This window comes from Triticum dicoccoides, chromosome 1A (genome assembly GCF_002162155.2).
Source record: "Triticum dicoccoides isolate Atlit2015 ecotype Zavitan chromosome 1A, WEW_v2.0, whole genome shotgun sequence".
Classification (NCBI taxonomy): Eukaryota; Viridiplantae; Streptophyta; class Magnoliopsida; order Poales; family Poaceae; genus Triticum; species Triticum dicoccoides.
The window spans coordinates 524,075,951-524,102,742 of record NC_041380.1 but is presented as its reverse complement, the minus strand read 5'-3'; positions in this window follow the sequence as shown (position 1 = coordinate 524,102,742).

The window sequence follows — 26,792 nt, the reverse complement described above, 5'->3', positions numbered from 1 at the left end:
AAGCCTGTTAAGACGGCCAAATCTGGACTTGTGATAGACTTCATATCCGGGGTCGTACACCGTTGTGGCGTCCCCCACAGCATCATCACTGATAATGGCATGAACTTTACGGCCGACGAGGTAAAACTCTGGTGCAAAAACATGGGCATAAAGCTCGATTATGCTTCCGTCTATCACCCACAAACTAACGGCCAGGTCGAACGTGCAAATGGTCTTATCATGAGCGGCATCAAACCCGGACTAGTGCGGTCCCTCAAGGAATCTAACACGCACTGGGTAGAGGAGCTCGACTCCGTACTCTGGGGGCTGCGGACCACGCCGAATCGCACCACCGGATACACACCATTCTTCATGGTGTACGGCGCAGAGGCAGTTCTGCCTTATGACATAATTCATGACTCACCTCGAGTGCGCATGTACGAGGAAAGAGAAGCCGAGATCGATCTGCAGGACAGTTTGGACGCATTAGAGGAGGAGCATGATGTGGCGAAATCCCGTTCCGCATTCTATCAACAGCAAGCTCGAAGATACCAAAGCGGAGAAGTACGGGCCAAAAATTACAACGTTGGCGAATTAGTTCTATGCCTGCCAAACAAGAAAAAGGACAAGCTCAATCCCAAGTGGGAAGGTCCCTTCATAATTGACCAATTCCTGACTGGTGGAGCATACCGCCTGCGAAACACATTAGATAACCGACTCGAGCCGAACCCATGGAACGCAGCCCGTCTCCGAAGATTCTGTGCCTAGCGTCGGATCCTATGTTCGTCTCCTCACTTTGTCCATTTTTTATATACTGTCCGTCGTACATTTCTCTCCTTCTCCCATTTTTCTCTCTTATAACCTTTAAAGGCTCACGAATTGACGCGCTATCTGCGCTCAGTAAACCTGGGGGCTTCTTTAAACAGAAGCTTATTTATATGGGCTTCATGCCTAACACATGTGTCAAACTTCCGCATGTACCTTTTATTCACCATCATATGCATCGATATGACTTAAGTTTTGGCCAAGCTGGGTTGCCTGGCTCCTTTGCTTACCCCTACGTTCCCGATTATTCGGCTAGGTGGTAAAGGGAGCACCTCTATGATTGTTACTGCCGGATTAGCCGGACATGTACCTCAGACTAGGTGAAGCCGAAAGCTAGCATTCTTAAGAGAATATTCGGTCGGTGAACTAAAGATGATCTTTTTCTCTATGTATGTCCCCCCCGGCGTTTTTCCTGCGTTTCTTTTCGCAGCATGGACATGCACTTTAGGGCATGCCCCCCAGGGTAAGGAACCCCTAACAGAACTATTCTGTTTAAAGAAGCACTTGTATGTTCACGCCATAATGACCCCTACGCCTGGTCTCCACGCATTCCCCGGTTCCTATATAACCGCACGGGAATTCGGACACACTCTGGACCGTCATGTCCCGAGGGTGAAGCGAAAAGGTCAGCCATGACAAACGATCTACAATCCGGCTAGAAGGCATTATAAATGTCAATTAAATTACATAGTCATTTTGACTGACTGTACTCCTCTTCAATACCATCTAACAGGCTATCTAATTTACAGTCCTGCTGGGAATACTTTGCGGCCAATTCTACTTGGCCGTATACTAAGCTCACAGGGATCTCCTTCCCATCGGGGCCTACAGGACCAACCTCGTCCATATGGTTGGGGTCAGGCTGTGAATACCGCGTCTTCACCATGGCCCAGGCCTCCCTAGCGCCTTGACGGCAGGCTGATATCTTCCACAACTGGAAGCACCACCGTGCTCCCCTCAGCTTCTCCGCAAGCTCTCCAAGACCTTCGGGTGTCGAGACGGATGGCCACAGTACCTGGGCGACGCCTCGCATCGCCTGCCGAACTCGATCAAGCAATTGCAAGAGCTCGAGAAGAAGGTCACCTGTAGAACCGGGCATCTCCTCTGCAGGACGACCTGTTAACATACCTACGGACATTGCTCTGTTAATCAACGGCACCACCGAACTTTCTTTTAAAAGGTTCGTTCAAGCACTTACTAAATATGTCGCGCCGAAGCCGCTGATTCTCCTTCATGGAGTCTGACAGCTGGGCACGAACATCTTTTAGCTCGACGCCCAGCCGGGTGTTGGCATCTTGGAGAACGTTCTTCTCCCCCATCACCTTTAACAGCACCCTCTCACCAGCCTTTAGTTGGCGTTCGAGGTGTTGCCTTTCCGGATTCAATCCGGCGCCATCTGCAATTTTATTTGTCAAATTCTCACAAAAGCCGTGCTTCGCCACATACTTATCTTTCGAAATGTATATTACCAGAGGGGGTCTCCTTAGGCTCCCCTGCCGCGGCTAGTGCGGCCTCCAGTTGGGCTTTGCACTCTTCCAGCTCCTGGGTTAGTAGGGAATTCTTTTCTGTAAGAACCTGCATTTCAAATGATCCTTAAACCAGTTATTCTAACTGTTTTCAGTCTCGGGGGCTACTGCTACATATATATTTACCAAAATTTTCTTACCCGTATGTCTTTTACATATTGCTCCGTGGCTCTGGCTAGACCATTTTGAGCGGCACGGAGGTGCGCATCTCCCGAATTGAAGGCATCTAATGCCTCTTGGGAGAAGCAAGCGCCGCAAAGAATTGTCCGGCGACGCCTGTGGTTCATGGCACTTTCCACCTCTGAGTTGGTGGCAGATAACCCGTCCGCATCCTCCATCGGAGGAATGTCTAGCACACGCCTTGCGTTCGCCTCCGCCCCCGGACCAGGCTTTGGAGCCTGGCTGGTGGAGGTGCGATTAACAGCCTCTCTGGATATAGTCCGGCGAGGTCTCTTTGTCCTGAAAAGGGCACGAGTGTCAAGTGTGCCTTGAAGGTATAACAATTGGGATAAAGGGGCGCGCCATACCTTCGCGTTGATGCCTCGGTCCGGACTGCACCTCTTTTCTGCCCATGGGGCCCTGCGGCCCCTGGTTGGTTTGTCGCCGCAGGTTCGGCCTTCTGCCGTAAAAACCTCCCCTGCAAAGTTCGATTGCAATTAGGAAATTTAACACACGTGGACGAACCCCTGTCCGGGGTACAGGGACTTTGGTCTCAGGTACCTGGGGTGTTCGGATTAGCCCTGGATAATCAGCCATAATGGCCACCAGGGCGTTGTCCTCGCTCAATTGATGGAACACTCCATCGATCAGCTCCACAGATATGTCCGGATCCTCTTGAGAGGCCGAGTCGAAAGACCGTCCTGAGTCCTCGGGTTGTGGAGGCGGGCTGCTTATGTCCTTAACGGCCCGGCGCAGTTCCTGCGTTGAAGTCATCAGACTAAGTATTTAACAGTGGGAACACTAAATGGATGAGCAAGTAAATGCAACCACTTACCTAGCTTGGGGGATTGTGCATAGAGAATCCGCCCTGTGTGTTGACGCGGAGAAATTCCTCCTCTTCTCCCGTGTACAAAGTGGACAAGATCTTTAATAGAGCGGCAACTGAATCTGGCCCTTTGCGGCCGTAGCGGGTGGCGTCCTCCTCCTCGTTGAAATCCCACATGGGGTGGCTTTTGTACTGAAGCGGTTGCACCCCCCGCATGATGCATTCGGCCATAACTCCAATCATGGTTAGTCCGGAATGGGCCAACAATCTTATTCGGCCCATGAGATAAACGATGTCCCTGTCACTTTCCCTTTGAGGGCTCCGTGGACGCCAGCTTAGGCGCTTCTTTAAAGGGGCACTGTCGAACTCTGGGAGGCCGATCCGGATAGGATCCGGCAGCGGGACGTCTTCTATATAGAACCATTCTGAGGGCCAGTATTCGGACGCCTTCTTTGGGGTTTCAGACAGATATCCGGTCCCGGCAATGCGCCATACTTCAGCTTCGCCCACTTGATACATTGACCCTTTCTTGGAACGGGGCACGAGGCAAAATAGCTCCTTCCACAGTCCGAAATGAGCTTCAATCCCAAGAACAGCTCGCAGAGGGCTACAAAGCCCGCGATGTGCAATACTGAGGCAGGCGTGAGATGATGTAGCTGGAGGCCGTAGAACTCCAGCAACCCCCGGAGAAACGGGTGGATGGGAAATCCGAGCCCCCTCATTAAGTAAGGAACGAGGCACACCCGCTCTCCTTTGGATGGATTAGGGGCATTCTCTGCTTGCTCTCCGCCGTTGTAGACGGCAAGACCGGCTCGGACCGGGACCATATCGGCCGGGGGGAGAAATCCCTTGGTCTGAAGCGTCACTAGCTCGCTATGCGGAGTAGAACATCTCTCCCAATATCCAGGCTTAGGGCTAGAAGGACGAGAGGAGGAGTTCCGGCGGCTGGCCATGGTGGAATGGACCTTTGACGGATGCGCTCTGATGAACACTCCTGGAGGGGAGAAGGTGTGGATTGGATCTAAATCCTCATCCCCTGAAAAGGGCAACTCATTTACACAGCGAGGGGTGTGAACGTAAAAACACTCAGACTTTTCATATTCGTTTGGCACATGGAAAGCGGCCATTATTGGGCGTAGAAGCCGAGGAGTGCAACATCTACAAGAAACCGGACTTTATATAAACAGGTACACGGAATTTGGAGGAGAACCCGCCTTGCAATGCCGAAGACAATCTGCGCGCCGAACTCATCGTCGTTGAATCCTGGTTCGAGGGCTACTGAGGGAGTCCTGGATTAGGGGGTGTTCGGATAGCCGAACTATACCTTCAAGCCAGACTCCTGGACTATGAAGATACAAGATTGAAGACTCCATCCCGTGTCCAGAAGGGACTTTCCTTGGCGTGGAAGGCAAGCTTGGCGATACGGATGTTTAGATCTCTTACCATTGTAACCGACTCTATGTAACCCTAACCCTATCCGATGTCTATATAAACCGGATGGTTTTAATCCGTAGGACAACATACACATCAACAATCATACCATAGGCTAGCTTCTAGGGTTTAGCCTCTCTGATCTCGTGGTAGATCAACTCTTGTACTACCCATACCATCAATATTAATCAAGCAGGCCATAGGGTTTTACCTCCATCGAGAGGGCCCGAACCTGGGAAAACTTCGTGTCCCCTGCCTCCTGTTACCATCCAGCCTAGACGCACAGTTCGGGACCCCCTACCCGAGATCCGCCAGTTTTGACACCGACAGAAGGCCAAATGAAAAAAAAAGAGAAAGGCCAAATAAATAAAGAAAATAAATAAAATAAAAGGGACAATTCTTGTGCTTCAAAGTAGCACCATGATCTTCATGATAGAGAGTCTCTTATATTGTCACTTTCATATACCAGTGGGAATTTTTCATTATAGAACTTGGCTTGTATATTTCACCAATGGGCTTCCTCAAATGCCCTAGGTCTTCGTGAGCAAGCAAGTTGGATGCACACCCACTTAGTTTCTTTTGTTTAGCTTTCATACATTTATAGCTCTAGTGCATCCGTTGCATGGCAATCCCTACTCCTCGCATTGACATCAATTGATGGGAATCTCCATAGCCCATTGATTAGCCGCGTCAATGTGAGACTTTCTCTTTTTTGTCTTCTCCACACAACCCCCATCATTATATTCTATTCCACCCATAGTGCTATGTCTATGGCTCACGCTCATGTATTGCATGAAAGTTGAAAAAAGTTTGAGATTACTAAAGTATGAAACAATTGTTTGGCTTGTCATCGAGATTGCCAAACTATATGATTTTGTAGGCATAAGCTTTCTTTGGCCATGTTATCTTGAGAAGACATAATTGCTTAGTTAGTATGCTTGAAATATTATTATTTTTATGTCAATATTAAACTTTTGTCTTGAATCTTTCGGATTTGAATACTATGTTTTTATCATTTACCTACTCGAGGACGAGCAGGAATTAAGCTTGGGGATGCTTGATACGTCTCCAACATATCTATAATTTTTGATTGTTCCATGCTATTATATTATCTGTTTTGGATGTTTAATGGGCTTTACTATGCACTTTTATATTATTTTTGGGACTAATCTATTAACCGAAGGCCCAGTGCAAATTGCTATTTTTTTGCCTATTTCACTGTTTCATAGAAAAGGAATATCAAACGGAATCCAAACGGAACGAAACCTTCGCGAGGATCTTTTTTGTAACAGATGCAATCCAGGAGACTTGGAGTGGAAGTCAAGGAAGCAGCGAGGAAGCCACGAGGCAGGAGGGTATGCCCATGGGGGCTAGGCGCGCCCCCCACCCTCGTGGGCCCCTCGCAGCTCCACCGGCCTACTTCTTTCGCCTATATATACTCTTATACCCTGAAACCTTTGGGGAGATCCACGAAACGCCTTTCCACCGCCGCAACCTTCTGTACCCGCAAGATCCCATCTTGGGGCCTTTTCCAGCGCTCCGCCGGAGGGGGATTCGATCATGGAGGGCTTCTACATCAACACCATAGCCTCTCCGATGATGTGTCAGTAGTTTACCACAGACCTTCGGGTCCATAGTTAATAGCTAGATGGCTTCTTCTCTCTCTTTGTGGATCTCTTTCTCCTCAATCTTCTTGGAGATATATTCAATGTAATTCTTTTTGCGGTGTGTTTGTCAAGATCCGATGAATTGTGGATTTATGATCAAGATAATATATGAACAATATTTGATTCTTCTATGAATTCTTATATGCATGATTTAATATCTTTGCAAGTCTCTTCAAATTATCATTTTGGTTTGGCCTACTAGATTGATCTTTCTTGCAATGGGAGAAGTGCTTAGCTTTGGGTTCAATATTGCGGTGTCCTTTCCTAGTGACAGCAGGGGCAGCAAGGCACGTATTGTATTGTTGACATCGAGGGTAAAAAGGGTTTATATTATATTGCTTGAGTTTATCCCTCTACATCATGTCGTCTTGCCTAATGCGTTACTCTGTTCTTATGAACTTAATACTCTATGCATGCTGGATAGCGGTCGATGTGTGGAGTAATAGTAGTAGATGTAGAATCGTTTCGGTCTACTTGTCATGGACGTGATGCCTATGTTTATGATCATGCCTAAATATTCTCATAACTATGCGCTTTTCTATCAATTGCTCGACAGTAATTTGTTCACCCACCATAATATTTGCTATATTGAAAGAAGCCACTAGAGAAATATGACCCCCGGGTCTATTTTACATCATATTAGTCTCCCATCAACTAGCTACCTCTGTCGCCGTTTACTTTGCAATCTATACAATAAAAATACCAAAAATATTTATCTTATTATCTTTATCAGATCTCACTTTTGCAAGTGGCCGTGAAGGGATTGACAACCCCTTTATCACATTGGTTGCAAGGTTCTTGATTGTTTGTGCAGGTACTAGGCGACTTGCATGTAGTCTCCTACTGGATTGATACATTGGTTCTCAAAAACTGAGGGAAATACTTACGCTACTTTGCTGCATCACTGTTGGTGTCAAAACCGGCGGATCTCGGGTAGGGGGTCCCGAACTGTGCGTCTAGGCCGGATGGTAATAGGAGGCAGGGGACACGAAGTTTTACCCAGGTTCGGGCCCTCTCGATGGAGGTAAAACCCTACGCCCTGCTTGATTAATATTGATGGTATGGGTATTACAAGAGTTGATCTACCATGAGATCAGAGAGGCTAAACCCTAGAAGCTACCCTATGGTATGATTGTTGATGTGTATGTTGTCCTACGGACTAGAACCCTCCTGTTTATATAGACATCGGATAGGGTTAGGGTTACATAGAGTCGGTTACAATGGTAGGAGATCTAAACATCCGTATCGCCAAGCTTGCCTTCCACGCCAAGGAAAATCCCTTCCGGACACGGGACGGAGTCTTCAATCTTGTATCTTCATAGCCCAGGAGTCCGGCGGAAGGTATAGTTCGGCTATCCGAACACCCCCTAATCCAGGACTCCCTCAGTAGCCCCTAAACCAGGCTTCAATGACGAGAGTCCGGCGCGCAGATTGTCTTCGGCATTGCAAGGCGGGTTCCTCCTCCAAGTACTTCATAGAAGATTTTGAACACAAAGATAGTGTCCGAATCTGCAAAATAAGTTTCCACATATTGCCCTAGAGAGAATAATAATATTAACACAAATCTAATCTGCTGACGTATTCCGTGGTGCGACACACCAAGGCCAAGCCTTTATCCAAATCATTTCATTATCCCACCTCAGCGTGTTATGCGAGGCAGTTTCCTTGACACGTCTTGTCAAAACAGAATCGTGTCCCTTTATTCCGGGATTCTCATCAATACGGGTGTGGGTAACCCAACCGCGCCATTGATTACAGCGCTTGGAGATAAGCGAGTTTTACCAGGCTGGTGGGGACACGTTGTTGCGTCCACCCATATTAGGGGATAAGGATCCACCTTTTCACTCATGCCTTCTTCCTCCTTTGCCTATCCATTCTTGCGCACTCGAGCTCCAGCGCCCAAGTCCGCACTACCACCTCAACCTTCTCCATTCATGTCCGGAGCGGGAGGCAAGTGGATGGTCTCCTCCATCACGGAGGGACACATAAAAAAGTTGAGGAAGGCTGGATATCTGGCCAGCGACATCGCACACCGACTCCCCGAATAGGGGCAGCTCATCCCCACTCCTAGGCCCCATGAGAGGGTGGTATTTCTCCCCCCATTTCCTCCGCGGACTGGGCTTCCCTCTGCATCCATTTGTCCGGGGGCTCATGTTCTACTACGGCCTGGATTTCCACGATCTAGCCCCGAACTTCGTCCTCAACATCTCGGCGTTTATCATCATGTGCGAGGCATTCCTCCGCATCCGCCCCATTTTGGCCTATGGCTTAAGACTTTCAACGTCAAGCCAAAGGTGGTGCGCGGTAGCCAGGCGGAGTGCGGCGGCGCCATGGTTGGCAAGATGGCCAACGTCCTGTGGCCCAAGGGCTCCTTTGTGGAGACCCTGAAGGGGTGGCAATCAGGGTGGTTTTACATCACCGAGCCGCGCGACGCCGAATGGGTCGCACCCCCTGAGTTCCGATCCGGCCCCCCCACGCAGCTCACCTCCCGGAAGGAGACAGGCCTGTCTTGGGGTAAAAAAGGAGAGCTGACTGGACTCCAAACATGCATCCAAACCCTGGTGGACAAGAAGCTCAAGCTTGTCAACGTAGTCCAGGTTATGCTTGTCTGCCTGATCCTCCCGTGTCAACGACGGGCTTTCAACCTTTGGGAATTCGACCCGGCGCAGCATCAAACTCTTAACAGGCTCTTCGACATGACGTACGAAGATGCCTGGAGGGTGCTTTTCAAGGGCGCCGAGGCTCCCACATCCGCTGCCGAGGATCACGGATTCAGTACTCAGCATCACGCTCATGCGGTAAGCTGTTTTTCTCCTTTTACAGGGTATCAGTTTTTCATAGTTTGATTCTATGCGGGATCTGAGTTCCCTTATCTTGGATAGGATTGGGTGGTGACGTCCAGACAGATCAACTGTCCGGCTCCTCTACCCGAAGGCCCAGCGGACGTTCGCTTGGCGAAGCTGCTGGTTCCCACGCCCTATGTGGTGCCGGAAAAGAAGGCCAAAAAAAGGGCCACGGGGACTCGAAAGAGTGCCCGACACCAGGAGGTGTCGGATTCGTCATTTGACGGTCCCGAAGCGCCTTCCTCTCGTGAAGACGAGGAGGAAGAAGAAGAGACCTCTCCCCCTCCAGCGGGAGGAGAGAAGAAAAGGAAGGCCGCCCTCTCTGAGGAGGCCGGAGGGTCCAAGAAGGGGAAAACCCTTACCCCGGACTGCTCCACCGACGCCGCCGACGACGAAGAGGAGTGGCAGCCCAAGGCCAAGCCCCTGGCGAAATCGTAAGTGTCCGGATACCGGGGTAGTATTTGTTTTTCGCACAACTTTCCCTTATGTCGAATATGTTTATGCAGCCCACCCAAAGACCGGCTCGACGCATCGTCGAGCGGTTCACTGGACCCGTCGGAGGTGAACTCGCTTCCGACGGCTTCATCCCCCTGCCCTGCGGATGACACCGAAGTGTTGTCCCAACAGGTTCTAAGCCGGGAGGAGGTGGTCCTGGAGGCGCCGTAAGGCGACCTCCCGGACTCCAGGAGTAAAGGGGATGAAACCCCCCAGGGCTCCAAGTCCGGCTTAAGGCCGGGCACAGCTCCGGAATCTTCAAGGGTTCCAGAGTCCGGCGGGCGACCTCCTTCCAAGAGGAGCAAGCCTACCGTGGCGGTGACCTCCGTCCAACCGGAGGCGCCAGACAATATGTTGGAGGCGCTCCAAGGTGCCCCCATCGATGAGGGGCACCGCACTATTATGAGTGGGGTGATCCAGAAGGTTCAGTCCGCCAAAAGCGGATTGACTGAAGCTTGTACAAGCCTTTTAACAGGCTTTGAGGTAAGTAAAGAATGTTCACATAATGTTACCGCATAGACAGTAGCCCCTGATGCTCTGTTGGGCATTCGAGAAGAAAAGCCGAATAGAGGATCAAACAATTCGCAAGAGTCTAACAAAAGGAGTCAATATGCATATGCAGGCTTCTCTGCTAGCGTCCGCCACACTGACTGCGGAAGTGGACGTGCTGAAGCAGAGTCTCGAGAAGTCCGAGCAAGAGCTCGGGCGTGCCAAGAAGCAGCTCGAGGAGAAGGAAGGTAAGAAATACCCTGTTTGAATATGTATATAAAAAGGTGCAATTGCAAAAAATGACAGGATTGACATGGCTATTGCAGGGGCCACGTCTGAGTTGGCGACCCTTAAGCAAGCGCTGCTCGAGGCCGAGAAGAGTGCGGCCGTGGAGCGCACCAAGCGGCGGAGGTATGAGGCAGAGGTTGGCAAGGTGCGGCAAGAGCTCCAGGTTCTCATGAAGAAACATGAGAGTTTGGAGCTTGACTCGAAGACGCGAGCGTCCGAGCTCGCGGCAGCTATAGAAAATGCCAAGTCTGCCAAGGTCGAGTCCCAGAAGACCTTCTAGGAGTTCGATGAGGTGAAGAAGATTGCGGTAGGTAAGGCATTCTTTATGCAAAGCAAACGCATAAACGTGAGTTACCTGTTACTTACCCGAATCCGGAGCTCTCTAGGAGCGCTCGCAGATCTTCCCCGGAGTGTATCTGATGCCGCCGTATTCTATCGAGCCGAGGAGGGCAGCCCAACGGAGAAGGTGTTCTGGTCGCAGTACGCTGAGGCCGGACACCCCGTGCCCCTGAGCGACCAGCTGAAGCAACTGGTCGAGCTCCACAAGGCGGCCGAACAGGCCATGAAGGGCCTCCTAGTTCGGCTGTGGCCTGGAGGGGCTCTGCCTGGGAGCTATTTCGGGCTGGTGCGGCGGCTGGTGGAGGCCTGTCCGAGGCTTGAAGACATCGAGCGCTCCGTCTACATTGAAGGTGCCCGTAGGGCCCTCGTCCGTGCTAAGGTGCACTGGGGCAAGCTGGATGCGGAGAAGCTTGTGAAGGACGGGCCACCGCCGGGGAAGGAGCATCGCAAGCCCGAGAATTATTATAAGGATGTTCTGAAGGGTGCCCAGCTTATTGCGGATGAATGTACCAAGGATGTATTTTTTGAGTAAAACCCGCTCGTGTTATCCTGTGCGCTGGAAACTCGTTCATATGCGCTAAGTAATGCTGCTTGAACTTAAAATATTACCTTTTGTGCGGCTGTTTATCAATACTGAGAGATGGCAAGTCGTCGGCTTCTGCCCCCATGATGCTAGTGCTGGGGTGTTCGGGGATAAACCTGGGCGCTCTTTTTCCCATATTTGGGTCCTTTGAGGGAGGCGCTCAACCCAACGAATGAGGCAATCGGACTATAATGCGTGAACACTCTCACTTAGCCATAGAATTCTATAATTTTAAATTTCGGCGAAGCCCCTAGTATTCGGAAGACCAATTTCGGGGGGCTATCCACGCCTTGGCCGGACAGAGCCGACTCCTCGCTCGAAGCGGCATAAGTCTTTAGGGACTCGAAAGAACCTCTCGAACAGCGACCATCTCTCGCTTCATCATGACAGTCTGTTTTAGCTTTCTCCACTGAGGTGCTCGGCCCAGCTCAACTGGGGCACAATCGCAGTGGTTCTCCTAGTGCTACCTTAGCCGATATAGCGGAACGTAAGGCACCAAAACATAGGAGCCGGGCAAACCCAACTATTTGACCCAAGACATGATTCGGAGCCGATGCATATAATGCTATAAGTTCGGGGTGCCGCACTTGTTAAAGTGTTTGGACTTCTCACACCATGTTGAGGGGTACTGAAGCCCCTGGCGTATTTTGGCCGTACCAAAGTGTATGGGTGCAACATGTCATTAAGGAACATAGATATATATTAAAAAAAGGTAATGCAAAAAATAGACAAAAGCTATGCATTGTTCATTAAAATAGCTGCGATCAAAGCAGAACGATACAAGTGATGTGATAAATGAAAAGTTGGACTATTTAACATGTCTGCTTCGGGGGCAAGCTGCGGGATAGTATGCGAAACGGGTATACTGCTCGTGATAGAGACCACCTGGGATTTCCGTAATGTGGCATGGCTTGTCTGCTTCCCTGCTCCATGCATCGTTTGTGCGGCAATTGAACTGCCAAACAAGCCTTCCGAAGAGTAGAGTCCTGGAAGTAAGAGAAAAGTGTAAAAAAGGTCGGGAGCCCCTGGTGCGGTTTAAGCCGTGTTTTGGGTGTGCCGTGATAGTGCCCCTCCCCTATGCCCATGGTATTTCTAGGGCGTAGTTATGTACGCGAAGTACTGGCGTCGCCTTTTTGCGGGGGGTGGGGTTGGGGCCGCATTGCTACGCCTACTCGGAACGTGCCAGGCGGTCTTGTTGTAGGTTACTCCGGGCGCGCTTGACTGTGTCCGGACGTTTAATGGCCGGACTAGAGAACTTCCTGGAGAGGCTGCTTTGTACTTCTGCTGCAAGGGCCGCCGTGTGCTCCTCCATTCAGAGGGAGCGTTCGGTGTTTCCATTGACCGTAATTACTCCTCGAGGGCCTGGCATCTTGAGCTTAAGGTATGCGTAGTGCGGGACCGCATTGAACTTGGCGAATGCGGTTCGCCCGAGCAGTGCATGGTAGCCACTGCGGAACGGGACTATGTCGAAGATTAACTCCTCACTTTGGAAATTATCCGGGGATCCGAAGACCACTTCAAGTGTGACTGAGCCTGTACAGCTGGCCTCTACACCTGGTATTACGCCTTTAAAGGTCGTTTTGGTGGGCTTAATCCTTGACGGATCTATGCCCATTTTCCGCACTGTATCCTGGTAAAGCAGGTTCAGGCTACTGTCGCCGTCCATAAGGACTCTAGTAAGATGAAATCCGTCAATAATTGGGTCGAGAACCAATGCGGTGAATCCGCCATGACGGATGCTAGTGGGATGGTCTCTTCGATCAAAGGTGATCGGGCAGGAGGACCATGGGTTGAACTTTGGGGCGACTGGCTCTACCGCGCGCTTCCGCTCCCTCTTGGGGACGTGGGTGGCGTATATCATGTTCACCGTCCGCACTTGTGGGGGAAAACCCTTCTGTCCATTGTTGTTCGGCGGCCGGGGCTCCTCGTCGTCATCGCTATGCAACCCCTTGTCTTCATTGTCGGCGCTTAATCTTCCTGCCTCCTTGAACACCCAACAGTCCCTGTTGGTGTGATTGGCCGGCTTTTCGGGGGTGCCATGTATTTGGCACAAGCGGTCGAGTATTCGGTCCAAGCTGGACGGGCCCCTGGGATTCCTTTTGAATGATTTTTTCCGCTAACCGGATTTAGAGCCTCTGAATCCGGCATTGACTGCCGTATCCTTAGCATTGTCGCCGTTGATGCAACGCTTCTGTTGGTTGCGACGCGACCTGCCACTAATGTCCCTGGTGTCCGAACGACCAGGGTTCTTGGTCATATTGTTGCTACGAGCAAGCCAGCTATCTTCTCCCACGCAAAAGAGGGTCATGAGTGTCGTGAGTGCTGCCATAGATTTCGGCTTCTCCTGTCCTAGGTGCCGGGCAAGCCACTCGTCACGGATATTATGCTTGAAGGCTGCTAAGGCCTCTCCGTCCGGATAGTCGAGTATTTGATTTTTCTTTGTTAGGAACCATGTCCAGAATAGCCTGCCCGATTCGTCTGGCTGCTGAATTATGTGGCTTAGGTCGTCAACGTCTGGGGGTCGCACATAGGTGCCCTGGAAATTGTCGAGGAATACGGCTTCCAGGTCCTCCCAACAGCTGATTGACCCTGTTGGCAGGCTGTTAAGCCACTGCCGGGCTGGTCCTTTAAGCTTGAGTTGGAGGTATTTGATGGCGTGAAAATCATCGCCACGGGCCATGTGGATATGAAGGAGATAATCCTCGATCCATACCGCGGGGTCTGTTGAGCCATCATATGATTCGATGTTTACGGGTTTGAAACCCTCGGGGATTTGATGATCCATTATTTCGTCTGTGAAGCACAACGGGTGTGCGGCGCCTCTATACTGGGCGATATCATGACGTAGCTCCGATGAGCTTTGTCTACTGTGTTCGGCCCTGCCGAATTTGTGGCCGGCGTGACGGTTGTCGTCTCGAGCCGTGGGGTGCCTACGCGATCCGTAGATCGATCTTGTTTGCCTTGTCTTGTCCTCCAACATGTCTCGTAAGTCTGGCGCATATTCCCGTGCCTTGGTACGGGGTGCGACTTGGGTGGAGGGACATGATGCCTCTCTGTCACGGCCACGAGGTGGCCTGTCGGCCGCATCGAGTGCTTCCTCCTCTAATCGGGGTAGCAACCTGCGCTTCGGGTAGCACTTGGAGGGGCGTTCGGGTTTATGATCTTCGGCCGCGAGGAATTCAGTCCATCTATCGACTAGCCGATCTTGATCAGCTTTAAGCTATTGCTGTTTTTTCTTGAGGCTTCTTGCCGTGGCCATAAGCCTGCGTTGAAAACGCTCTTGTTCGACGGGATCCTCTGGCACGGCAAATTCGTCGTCATCGAGGCTTGCCTTGTCTTTGGAGGGAGGCATATGATTATCGTCCTCAACCTCTCTGTCAGCCGCTCTCCCATGGGGGCTTGTTTCTCCATCCTCTTGTGCTAAATCTTGCTTGGGGGGATGTTCTTTGGCGCTTTCTGGGGTATTATTATCTCCCGTGCTGGAATCGCCGTTTTTGTGTTGGCGGGATTTTGAGCGGCGCCGCTGACGCCGACGCTTTTGCTGTTTCTTGGAGGGGTCATCCACTGTCCCATCGCCCTCTCCCTATTTTGGGGTGTCCACCATGTATATGTCATATGACGAGGTGGCTTTCCAGGGCCTAGTAGGCGCTGGTTCTTCATCATCTCCTTCATCGGCGTCCATACCGTCGATGTCTTCGGAGTCGAAGTCGAGCATGTCGGTTAAGTTGTTGACAGTGGCTACAAAGTGGGTGGTGGGTGGGTTTTGAATTTCTTCATCGTCCGTACCCCAACCTTGCTGACCGTAGTCCGGCCAGGGCTCTCCCGACAAAGAGAGAGACTTCAGTGATTTCAGGATATCACCGAAAGGCGAGTGCTGAAAGACGTCCGCGGCCGTGAACTCCATGATCGGTGCCCACTCAGATTCGCTCGGCAGGGGCGCGGAGGGTTCGGAGTCCGGAGAAGAATCCGGCTCCATGGAGTCACGAGTCTTGCAGAGTATGGGGCTGGTGTTCGGCTCAACCACCATTGGGATTGCAGCCCCCGAGGCGGCGTCCAACCGCCCATCCTCGATCGGCGCGGTCGGCTCCGAACCAGGGGCCGGAGCCGATGCAGGTGCGGCCTCCAGGGCACTGTTCGGCGACAGAGCTAGATCATGCTCGTCGTGACAGTGCGGCATGCTCGGCAGTGGTTTGAATCCGTCAAAGATCAAGTCCCCGCGGATGTCGGCCGTGTATTTTAAACTTCCGAATCTGACCTGACAGCCAGGGGCGTAGCTTTTGATCTGCTCTAGATGGCCAAGTGAATCGGCCCGCAGTGCGAAGCCGCCAAAGATGAAGATCTGTCCGGGGAGGAAGGTCTCACCCTAGACTGCATCGCCATTGATGATTGTAGGAGCCATCGGGCCTGACGGCGACAGCACAGAGGAACTCTCAATGAAAGCACCAATGTCGGTGTCAAAACCGGCGGATCTCGGGTAGGGGGTCCCGAACTGTGCGTCTAGGCTGGATGGTAATAGGAGGCAGGGGACACGAAGTTTTACCCAGGTTCGGGCCCTCTCGATGGAGGTAAAACCCTACGTCCTACTTGATTAATATTGATGGTATGGGTATTACAATAGTTGATCTACCATGAGATCAGAGAGGCTAAACCCTAGAAGCTAGCCTATGGTATGATTGTTGATGTGTATGTTGTCCTACGGACTAGAACCCTTCGGTTTATATAGACACCGGATAGGGTTAGGGTTACATAGAGTCGGTTACAATGGTAGGAGACCTGAACATCCATATCGCCAAGCTTGCCTTCCACGCAAAGGAAAATCCCTTCCGGACACGGGACGGAGTCTTCAATCTTGTATCTTCATAACCCAGGAGTCCGGCGGAAGGTATAGTTCGGCTATCCGAACACTGTTGGAAATATGCCCTAGAGGCAATAATAAAATGATTATTATATTTCCTTGTTCATGATAATTGTCTACTATTCATGCTTTAATTGTATTATCCGGAAATCGTAATACATGTGTGAATACATAGACCACAATGTCCCCCTAGTGAGCCTCTAGTTGACTAGCTCGTTGATCAACAGATAGTCATGGTTTCCTGGCTATGGACATGGGGATGTCATTGATAACGGGATCACATCATTAGGAGAATGATGTGATGGACAAGACCCAATCCTAAACATAGCACAAGATCGTATAGTTTGTTTGCTAGAGTTTTTCCAATGTCAAGTATCTTTTCCTTAGACCATGAGATCGTGTAACTCCCGGATACCGTAGGAGTGCTTTGGGTGTACCAAACGTCACAACGTAACTGGGTGACTATAAAGGTATACTACGGGTATCTCCGAAAGTGTCTGTTGGGTTGACACAAATCAAGATTGGGATTTGTCACTCCGTATGACGGAGAGGTATCTCCGGGCCCACTCGGTAATGCATCATCACAATGAGCTCAAAGTGACCAAGTGTCTGGTCACGGGATCATGCATTATGGTACGAGTAAAGTGACTTGCCGGTAACGAGATCGAACGAGGTATTGGGATACCGACGATCGAATCTCAGGCAAGTAATGTACCGATTGACAAAGGGAATTGTATACGGGGTTGCTTGAATCCTCGACATCGTGGTTCATCCGATGAGATCATCGAGGAGCATGTGGGAGCCAACATGGGTATCCAGATCCCGCTATTGGTTATTGACCGGAGAGCAATCTCGGTCATGTCTACATGTCTCCCAAACCCGTAGGGTCTACACACTTAAGGTTCGGTGACGCTAGGGTTGTAGAGATATGAATATGCAGTAACCGAAAGTTGTTCGGAGTCCCGGATGAGATCCTGGACGTCACGAGGAGTTCCGGAATGGTCCGGAGTTGAAGAATTATATATAGGAAGTGCAGTTTCGGCCATCGGGAGAGTTTCGGGGGTCACCGGTATTGTACCGGGACCACCGGAAGGGTCCCGGGGGTCCACCGGGTGGGGCCACCCATCCTGGAGGGCCCCATGGGCCAAAGTGGGGATGGGAACCAGCCCATAGTGGGCTGGTGCACCCCCCTTGGCCCACCCCATGCGCCTAGGGTTGGGAACCCTAGGGTGGGGGGCGCCCCACCTGGCTTGGGGGGCACTCCACCCTTGGCCGCCCCCCCCCTAGGAGATCCCATCTCCTACGGCCGGCGCACCCCCTAGGGGGCCTATAGAAAGGGGGGAGGGAGGGGGGCAGCCGCACCCTTGAGTCTTGGCGCCTCCCTCTCCCCTGCAACACCTCTCCCTCTCGTAGTAGAACGGCGAAGCCCTGCTGCAGTGACCCCTGCATCCACCACCACGCCGTCGTGCTGCTGGATCTTCATCAACCTCTCCTTCCCCCTTGCTGGATCAAGAAGGAGGAGACATCATGCTGACCGTACGTGTGTTGAACGCGGAGGTGCCGTCCGTTTGGCGCTAGGATCTCCGGTGATTTGGATCACGTCGAGTACGACTTCCTCATCCCCGTTCTTTCAACGCTTCCGCGCGTGATCTACAAAGGTATGTAGATGCAATCTGATCACTCGTTGCTAGATGAACTCATAGATGGATCTTGGTGAAACCGTAGGAAATTTTTTGTTTTCTGCAACGTTCCCCAACAGTGGCATCATGAGCTAGGTCTATGCGTAGTTCTCTTTGCACGAGTATAACACAATTTGTTGTGGGCGTAGATGTTGTCAACTTTCTTGCCGCTACTAGTCTTATTTTGCTTCAGCGGTATTGTGGGATGAAGCGGCCCGGACCGACCTTACACGTACGCTTACGTGAGACTGGTTCCACCGACTGACATGCACTAGTTGCATAAGGTGGCTAGCGGGTGTCTGTCTCTCCCGCTTTAGTTGGATCAGATTCGATGAAAAGGGTCCTTATGAAGGGTAAATAGAAGTTGATAAATCACGTTGTGGCTATTACGTAGGTAAGAAAACATTCTTGCTAGAACCCTATTGCAGCCACATAAAACTTGCAACAACAATTAGAGGACGTCTAACTTGTTTTTGCAGCAAGTGCTTTGTGATGTGATATGGCCAAAGTTGTGATGAATGATATATATGTGATGTATGAGATCATGTTCTTGTAATAGGAATCATGACTTGCATGTCGATGAGTATGACAACCAGCAGGAGCCATAGGAGTTGTCTTTATTTTTTGTATGACCTGCGTGTCATTGAGAAACGCCATGTAAATTACTTTACTTTATTGCTAAACGTGTTAGCCATAGTAGTAGAAGTAATAGTTGGCGAGCAACTTCATGAGGACACGATGATGGAGATCATGATGATGGAGATCATGGTGTCATGCCGGTGACAAGATGATCATGGAGCCCCAAGATGGAGATCAAAGGAGCTATGTGATATTGGCCATATCATGTCACTATTATTATTTGATTGCATGTGATGTTTATCATGTTTTTGCATCTTGTTTACTTAGAACGGCGGTAGTAAATAAGATGATCCCTCATAATAATTTCAAGAAAGTGTTCCCCCTAACTGTGCACTGTTGCGACAGTTCGTTGTTTCGAAGCACCACGTGATGATCGGGTGTGATAGATTCCAACGTTCACATACAACGGGTGTAAGACAGATTTACACATGCAAACACTTAGGTTGACTTGACGAGCCTAGCATGTACAGACATGGCCTCGGAACACAGAAGACTGAAAGGTCGAGCATGAGTCGTATAGAAGATACGATCAACATGAAGATGTTCACCGATGTTGACTAGTCCGTCTCACGTGATGATCGGACACGGCCTAGTTAACTCGGATCATGTTATACTTAGATGACTTGAGGGATGTCTACCTAAGTGGGAGTTCATTATATAATTTGATTAGATGAACTTAATTATAATGAACTTAGTCTAAAATCTTTACAATATGTCTTGTAGATCAAATGGCCTACGTCGTCCTCAACTTCAATGCGTTCCTAGAGAAAACCAAGCTGAAAGACAATGGCAGCAATTATACGGACTGGGTCCGGAACCTGAGGATCATCCTCATAGCTGCCAAGAAAGAATGTGTCCTACAAGCACCGCTAGGTGACGCACCTGTCCCACAGAACCAAGACGTTATGAACGCTTGGCAGACACGTGCTGATGATTACTCCCTCGTTCTGTGCGGCATGCTTTACAGCTTAGAACCGGGGCTCCAAAAGCGTTTTGAGCGACACGGAGCATATGATATGTTAGAAGAGCTGAAAATGGTTTTCCAAGCTCATGCCCGGGTCGAGAGATATGAAGTCTCCGACAAGTTCTTCAGCTGTAAGATGGAGGAAAATAGTTCTGTCAGTGAGCACATACTCACTATGTATGGATTACATAACCGCTTAACTCAGCTGGGAGTTAATCTCCCGGATGACGCGGTCATTGACAGAATCCTTCAGTTGCTTCCACCGAGCTACAAGAGCTTTGTGATGAACTTCAATATGCTGGGGATGGAAAAGACCATTCCTGAAGTATTTGCAATGCTGGAATCAGCAGAGGTAGAAGTCAAAAAGGAACATCAAGTGTTGATGGTCAATAAAACCACTAAGTTCAAGAAAGGCAAGGGTAAGAAGAACTTCAAGAAGGACGGCAAGGGAGTTGCCGCGCCCGGTAAGCAAGCTGTTGGGAAGAAGCCAAAGAATGGACCCAAGCCCGAGACTGAGTGTTTTTATTGCAAGGGAAGTGGTCACTGGAAGCGGAACTGCCCCAAATACTTAGCGGACAAGAAGGCCGGCAAAACGAAAGGTATATGTGATATACATGTAATTGATGTGTACCTTACCAGTACTCGCAGTAGCTCCTGGGTATTTGATACCGGTGCAGTTGCTCACATTTGTAACTCAAAGCAGGAGCTGCGGAATAAACGGAGACTGGCGAAGGACGAGGTGACGATGCGCATCGGGAATGGTTCCAAGGTCGATGTGATCGCCGTCGGCACGCTACCTCTACATTTACCTACGGGATTAGTTTTGAACCTCAATAATTGTTATTTAGTGCCAAGTTTGAGCATGAACATTGTATCAGGATCTCGTTTAATACGAGATGGCTACTCATTTAAATCCGAGAATAATGGTTATTCTATTTATATGAGAGATATGTTTTATGGTCATGCTCCTATGGTGAATGGTTTATTCTTAATGAATCTCGAGCGTAATGCTACACATATTCATAGTGTGAATACCAAAAGATGTAAGGTCGATAATGATAGTCCCACATATTTGTGGCACTGCCGCCTTGGTCACATAGGTGTCAAACGCATGAAGAAGCTCCATGCAGATGGACTTTTAGAGTCTCTTGATTACGAATCATTTGACACATGCGAACCATGCCTCATGGGTAAGATGACCAAGACTCCGTTCTCAGGAACAATGGAGCGAGCAACCAACCTATTGGAAATCATACATACTGATGTGTGCGGTCCAATGAGTGTTGAGGCTCGTGGTGGCTATCGTTATGTTCTTACCCTCACTGATGACTTGAGTAGATATGGGTATATCTACTTAATGAAACACAAGTCTGAAACCTTTGAAAAGTTCAAGGAATTTCAGAGTGAGGTTGAGAATCAACGGGACAGAAAAATCAAGTTTTTGTGATGAGATCGTGGAGGAGAATACTTGAGTCACGAATTTGATACACACTTAAGAAAATGTGGAATAGTTTCACAACTCACGCCGCCTGGAACACCTCAACGTAATGGTGTGTCCGAACATCGTAATCGCACTCTATTGGATATGGTGCGATCTATGATGTCTCTTACCGATTTACCGCTGTCATTTTGGGGCTATGCTTTAGAGACTGCCGCATTCACTTTAAATAGGGCTCCGTCGAAATCCGTTGAGACGACACCGTTTGAATTATGGTTTGGGAAGAAGCCTAAGCTGTTGTTTCTAAAAGTTTGAGGATGCGATGCTTATGTCAAGAAACTTCAACCTGAAAAGCTCGAACCCAAGTCGGAAAAATGCGTCTTCATAGGATACCCTAAAGAAACTATTGGGTATACCTTCTACCTCAGATCAGAAGGCAAGATCTTTGTTGCCAAGAATGGATCCTTTCTAGAGAAGGAGTTTCTTCGAAAGAAGTAAGTGGGAGGAAAGTAGAACTTGATGAAGTATTACCTCTTGAACCGGAAAGTGGCGCAACTCAGGAAAATGTTCCTGTGGTGCCTGCACCAATTAGAGAGGAAGTTAATGATGATGATCAAGATACTTCTGATCAAGCTCCTACTGAACTTCGAAGGTCCACAAGGACACGTTCCGCACCAGAGTGGTACGGCAACCCTGTCTTGGAAATCATGTTGTTAGACAACGGTGAACCTTCGAACTATGAAGAAGCGATGGCGGGCCCGGATTCCGACAAATGGTTGGAAGCCATGAAATCCGAGATAGGATCCATGTATGAAAACGAAGTATGGACTTTGACTGACTTGCCCGATGATCGGCGAGCCATAGAAAATAAATGGATCTTTAAGAAGAAGACAGACGCGGATAGTAATGTGACCATCTATAAAGCTAGGCTTGTCGCTAAGGGTTATCGACAAGTTCAAGGGGTTGACTATGATGAGACATTCTCTCCCGTAGCAAAGCTGAAGTCCGTCTGAATCATGTTAGCAATTGCCGCATACTACGATTATGAGATATGGAAAATGGACGTCAAAACGGCATTCCTTAACGGTTATCTTAAGGAAGAACTGTATATGATGCAGCCGGAAGGTTTTGTCGATCCTAAGAATGCTGACAAGGTGTGCAAGCTCCAACGCTCGATTTATGGGCTGGTGCAAGCATCTCGGAGTTGGAACATTCGCTTTGATGAGATGATCAAAGCGTTTGGGTTTATGCAGACTTATGGAGAAGCCTGCGTTTACAAGAAAGTGAGTGGGAGCTCTGTAGCATTTCTCATATTATATGTAGATGACAAACTTTTGATGGGAAATGATATAGAGCTTTTGGACAGCATTAAGGCCTACTTGAATAAGAGTTTTTCAATGAAGGACCTTGGAGAAGCTGCTTATATATTAGGCATCAAGATCTATAGAGATAGATCAAGACGCCTCATAGGTATTTCACAAAGCACATACCTTGATAAGATATTGAAGAAGTTCAATATGGATCAGTCTAAGAAGGGGTTCTTGCCTGTGTTGCAAGGTGTGAAATTGAGCTCAGCTCAATGTCCGACCACGGCAAAAGATATAGAAGAGATGAGTGTCATCCCCTATGCCTCAGCCATAGGTTCTATTATGTATGCCATGCTGTGTACCAGACCTGATGTAAACCTTGCTGTAAGTTTGGTAGGTAGTTACCAAAGTAATCCCGGCAAGGAACACTGGACAGCGGTCAAGAATATCCTGAAGTACCTGAAAAGGACTAAGGAAATGTTTCTCGTTTATGGAGGTGATGAAGAGCTCGTCGTAAAGGGTTACGTCGACGCTAGTTTCGACACAGATCTGGATGACTCTAAGTCACAAACCGGATACGTGTATATTTTGAATGGTGGGGCAGTAAGCTGGTGCAGTTGCAAGCAAAGTGTTGTGGCGGGATCTACATGTGAAGCGGAGTACATGGCAGCCTCGGAGGCAGCACACGAAGCAGTCTGGGTGAAGGAGTTCATTACCGACCTAGGAGTCATACCCAATGCGTCGGGCCCGATGACTCTCTTCTGTGACAACACTGGAGCTATTGCCCTTGCCAAGGAGCCCAGGTTTCACAGGAAGACCAGGCATATCAAGCGTCGCTTCAACTCCATTCGTGAAAGTGTTCAAAATGGAGACATAGATATTTGTAAAGTACATACGGACCTGAATGTAGCAGATCCGTTGACTAAACCTCTCCCTAGAGCAAAACATGATCAACACCAGAATTCCATGGGTGTTCGATTCATCACAATGTAACTAGATGATTGACTCTAGTGCAAGTGGGAGACTGTTGGAAATATGCCCTAGAGGCAATAATAAAATGATTATTATATTTCCTTGTTCATGATAATTGTCTATCATTCATGCTTTAATTGTATTATCCAGAAATCATAATACATGTGTGAATACATAGACCACAATGTGTCCCTAGTGAGCCTCTAGATGACTAGCTCGTTGATCAACAGATAGTCATGGTTTCCTGGCTATGGACATGGGGATGTCATTGATAACGGGATCACATCATTAGGAGAATGATGTGATGGACAAGACCCAATCCTAAACATAGCACAAGATCGTATAGTTCGTTTGCTAGAGTTTTTCCAATGTTAAGTATCTTTTCCTTAGACCATGAGATCATGTAACTCCCGGATACCGTAGGAGTGCTTTGGGTGTACCAAACGTCACAACGTAACTGGGTGACTATAAAGGTATACTACGGGTATCTCCGAAAGTGCCTGTTGGGTTGACACAGATCAAGACTAGGATTTGTCACTCCGTATGACGGGGTATCTCCGGGCCCACTCGGTAATGCATCATCACAATGAGCTCAAAGTGACCAAGTGTCTGGTCACGGGATCATGCATTACGGTACGAGTAAAGTGACTTGCCGGTAACGAGATTGAACGAGGTATTGGGATACCGACGATCGAATCTCGGGCAAGTAATGTACCGATTGACAAAGAGAATTGTATACAGGGTTGCTTGAATCCTCGACATCGTTGTTCATCCAATGAGATCATCGAGGAGCATGTGGGGGCCAACATGGGTATCCAGATCCCGCTGTTGGTTATTGACCGTAGAGCAATCTCGGTCATGTCTACATGTCTCCCAAACCCGTAGGGTCTACACACTTAAGGTTCGGTGACGCTAGGGTTGTAGAGATATGAATATGCAGTAACCCGAAAGTTGTTCGGAGTCCCGGATGAGATCCTGGACGTCACGAGGAGTTCCGGAATGGTCCAGAGTTGAAGAATTATATATAGGAAGTGCAGTTTCGGCCATCGGGAGAGTTTCGGGGGTCACCGGTATTGTATCGGGACCACCGAAAGGGTCTCGGGGGTCCATCGGGTGGGTCCACCCATCCCGGAGGGCCCCATGGGCCAAAGTGGGGAGGGGAACCAGCCCATAGTGGGCTGGTGCGCCCCCGTTGGCCCACCCCATGCGCCTAGGGTTGGGAACCTAGGGTGGGGGGGCGCCCCACCTGGCTTGGGGGGCAGTCCACCCCTTGGCCGCCGCCCCCCTAGGAGATCCCATATCCTAGGGCCGGCACACCCCCTAGGGGGCCTATATAAAGGGGGGAGGGAGGGGGCAGCCGCACCCTTGAGTCTTGGCGCCTCCCTCTCCCCCGCAACACCTCTCCCTCTCGTAGTAGAACGGCGAAGCCCTGCTGCGGTGACCCCTGCATCCACCACCACGTCGTCGTGCTACTGGATCTTCATCAACCTCTCCTTCCCCCTTGCTGGATCAAGAAGGAGGAGACGTCATGCTGACCGTATGTGTGTTGAACGCGGAGGTGCCGTCCGTTTGGCGCTAGGATCTCCGGTGATTTGGATCACGTCGAGTATGACTTCCTCATTCCCGTTCATTGAACGCTTCCACGCGTGATCTACAAAGGTATGTAGATGCAATCCGATCACTCGTTGCTAGATGAACTCATAGATGGATCTTGGTGAAACCGTAGGAAAATTTTTGTTTTCTGCAACATTCCCCAACAAACACCCCCTAATCCAGGACTCCCTCAATCACCCTTTCCTCTTCAAGGGAAAACCAACGCATGCTCAAGAGGTAGCAGTAACTGAACCGCGTAGGTCAGGAAGAGTTAGCAAACTTGCTGACTTGTACGAGAATCAAAAGTTTGTAACTTGGTAGATCCTCTAGGGTGTAAAACACATACAATATAAATGGATCTTCAAACGAAAAATGGACATGGATGGTAATCCTACTTACCTATATAGCAAGACTAGGCATGAAGGATTTTTTGCAAATCGAGGGAGTTGATCATGATGAGACCTTTTTACTAGTATACATGTTAAAGTATGAGGTTATGATGGCAATTGTTGCATATTTTGGTTACAAGATATGGCAGATAGACATCAAAACGACTTTTCTAAATGGAAATCTTAAAGAGGATGTAACATGATGCAATTAGAAGGTTTTGTAGATCCTAAGGATGCTGGTAAGGTATGCAAGCTTCAAATATCAATTTATGGTTTGAAGCAAGTATTGAGGAGTTGGAATCAACATTTTAATGAAGTAGTTAAAGAGTTTGGCTTCATTAAGAATGATGAAGAAGCTTGTGTATACAAGAAGTTCAGTGGGAGCTCTATATCATTTCTAATCTTATATCTGGATGAAATATTATTGATTGGAATGAAGTAAAGTTCCTAGCACAATAAAAGATTCATTGAGAAGTATGTTTTCGATGAGAGACTAAGGCAAAGCAACTTATATATTGGGCATTAAGATTGATTGAGATAGATTGAGACGTCTAATTGTGCTAAGCCAAAGCACGCACATGGACAAGGTTTTAAAGAGGTTTAAAATGGAGAACACTATGAAAGGTTTTGTTCCAATGTCACCTGGCACAACACTTAGCAAGAATCATCTCCCAAGATAGTTGATGAGCGTGTGCAAATAAGTGGACTCCCATATGCCTCCGCAATTAGTTCTATCATGTAGGCTATGATATGTACAAGACCAGATGTTTATTATATGCTAAGTGTTAGTAGAAGGTTCCAAAGTGATCCAGGATTGGCTCATTGGGCAGCTATTAAAAATATTCTTAAGTATGTCAGAAGGATGAAGGACATTCTTCTTGCCTATGGAGGGTATGAATAGCTCGTTGTAAGTGGTTACACTAACAATAGCTTCATCACTGATATAGATGACTATAAATCTCAATCGCGCTATGTTTTCACTCTTAATGGTGGTGCAGTGGTTTGGAAAAGTTCCAAGTAGAGCATTGTTGCAGATTCTATGGCGGAAGCAGAATATATTGCGGCTTCAGAAGGTTTGAAGGAGGTAGTCTCGATCAAGAAGTTTGTTGAAGAGATTGGTGTGGTACCAAGTGTGTTGAATCCAAAGGAGCTCTATTGTTATAATAGTGGTGTCGTTACCCAAGCAAAGGAACTAAGGTCCCACATGAAGACCAGGGTTGTCAAACACAGGTATCACATCATCCGACAGCATAGAAATGTTTTGTGAAAGTACTCAAGATTCACAATGGTTTGAATATGTTAGACCTGATGATGAAGCCTCTATGATGACCAAAACATGAGTAACATCGAATAGCCATTTGTGTTAGAGATGCTATGTAACTAGATTATTCGCTCCAGGGCAAGTGGGAGTCTGTTGGAAATATGCCCTAGAGGCAATTATATTTGTATTATTTATGTCCACATTTCTAATTAAGAGTTTATATTCTATGCTATACTTGCTTTGAT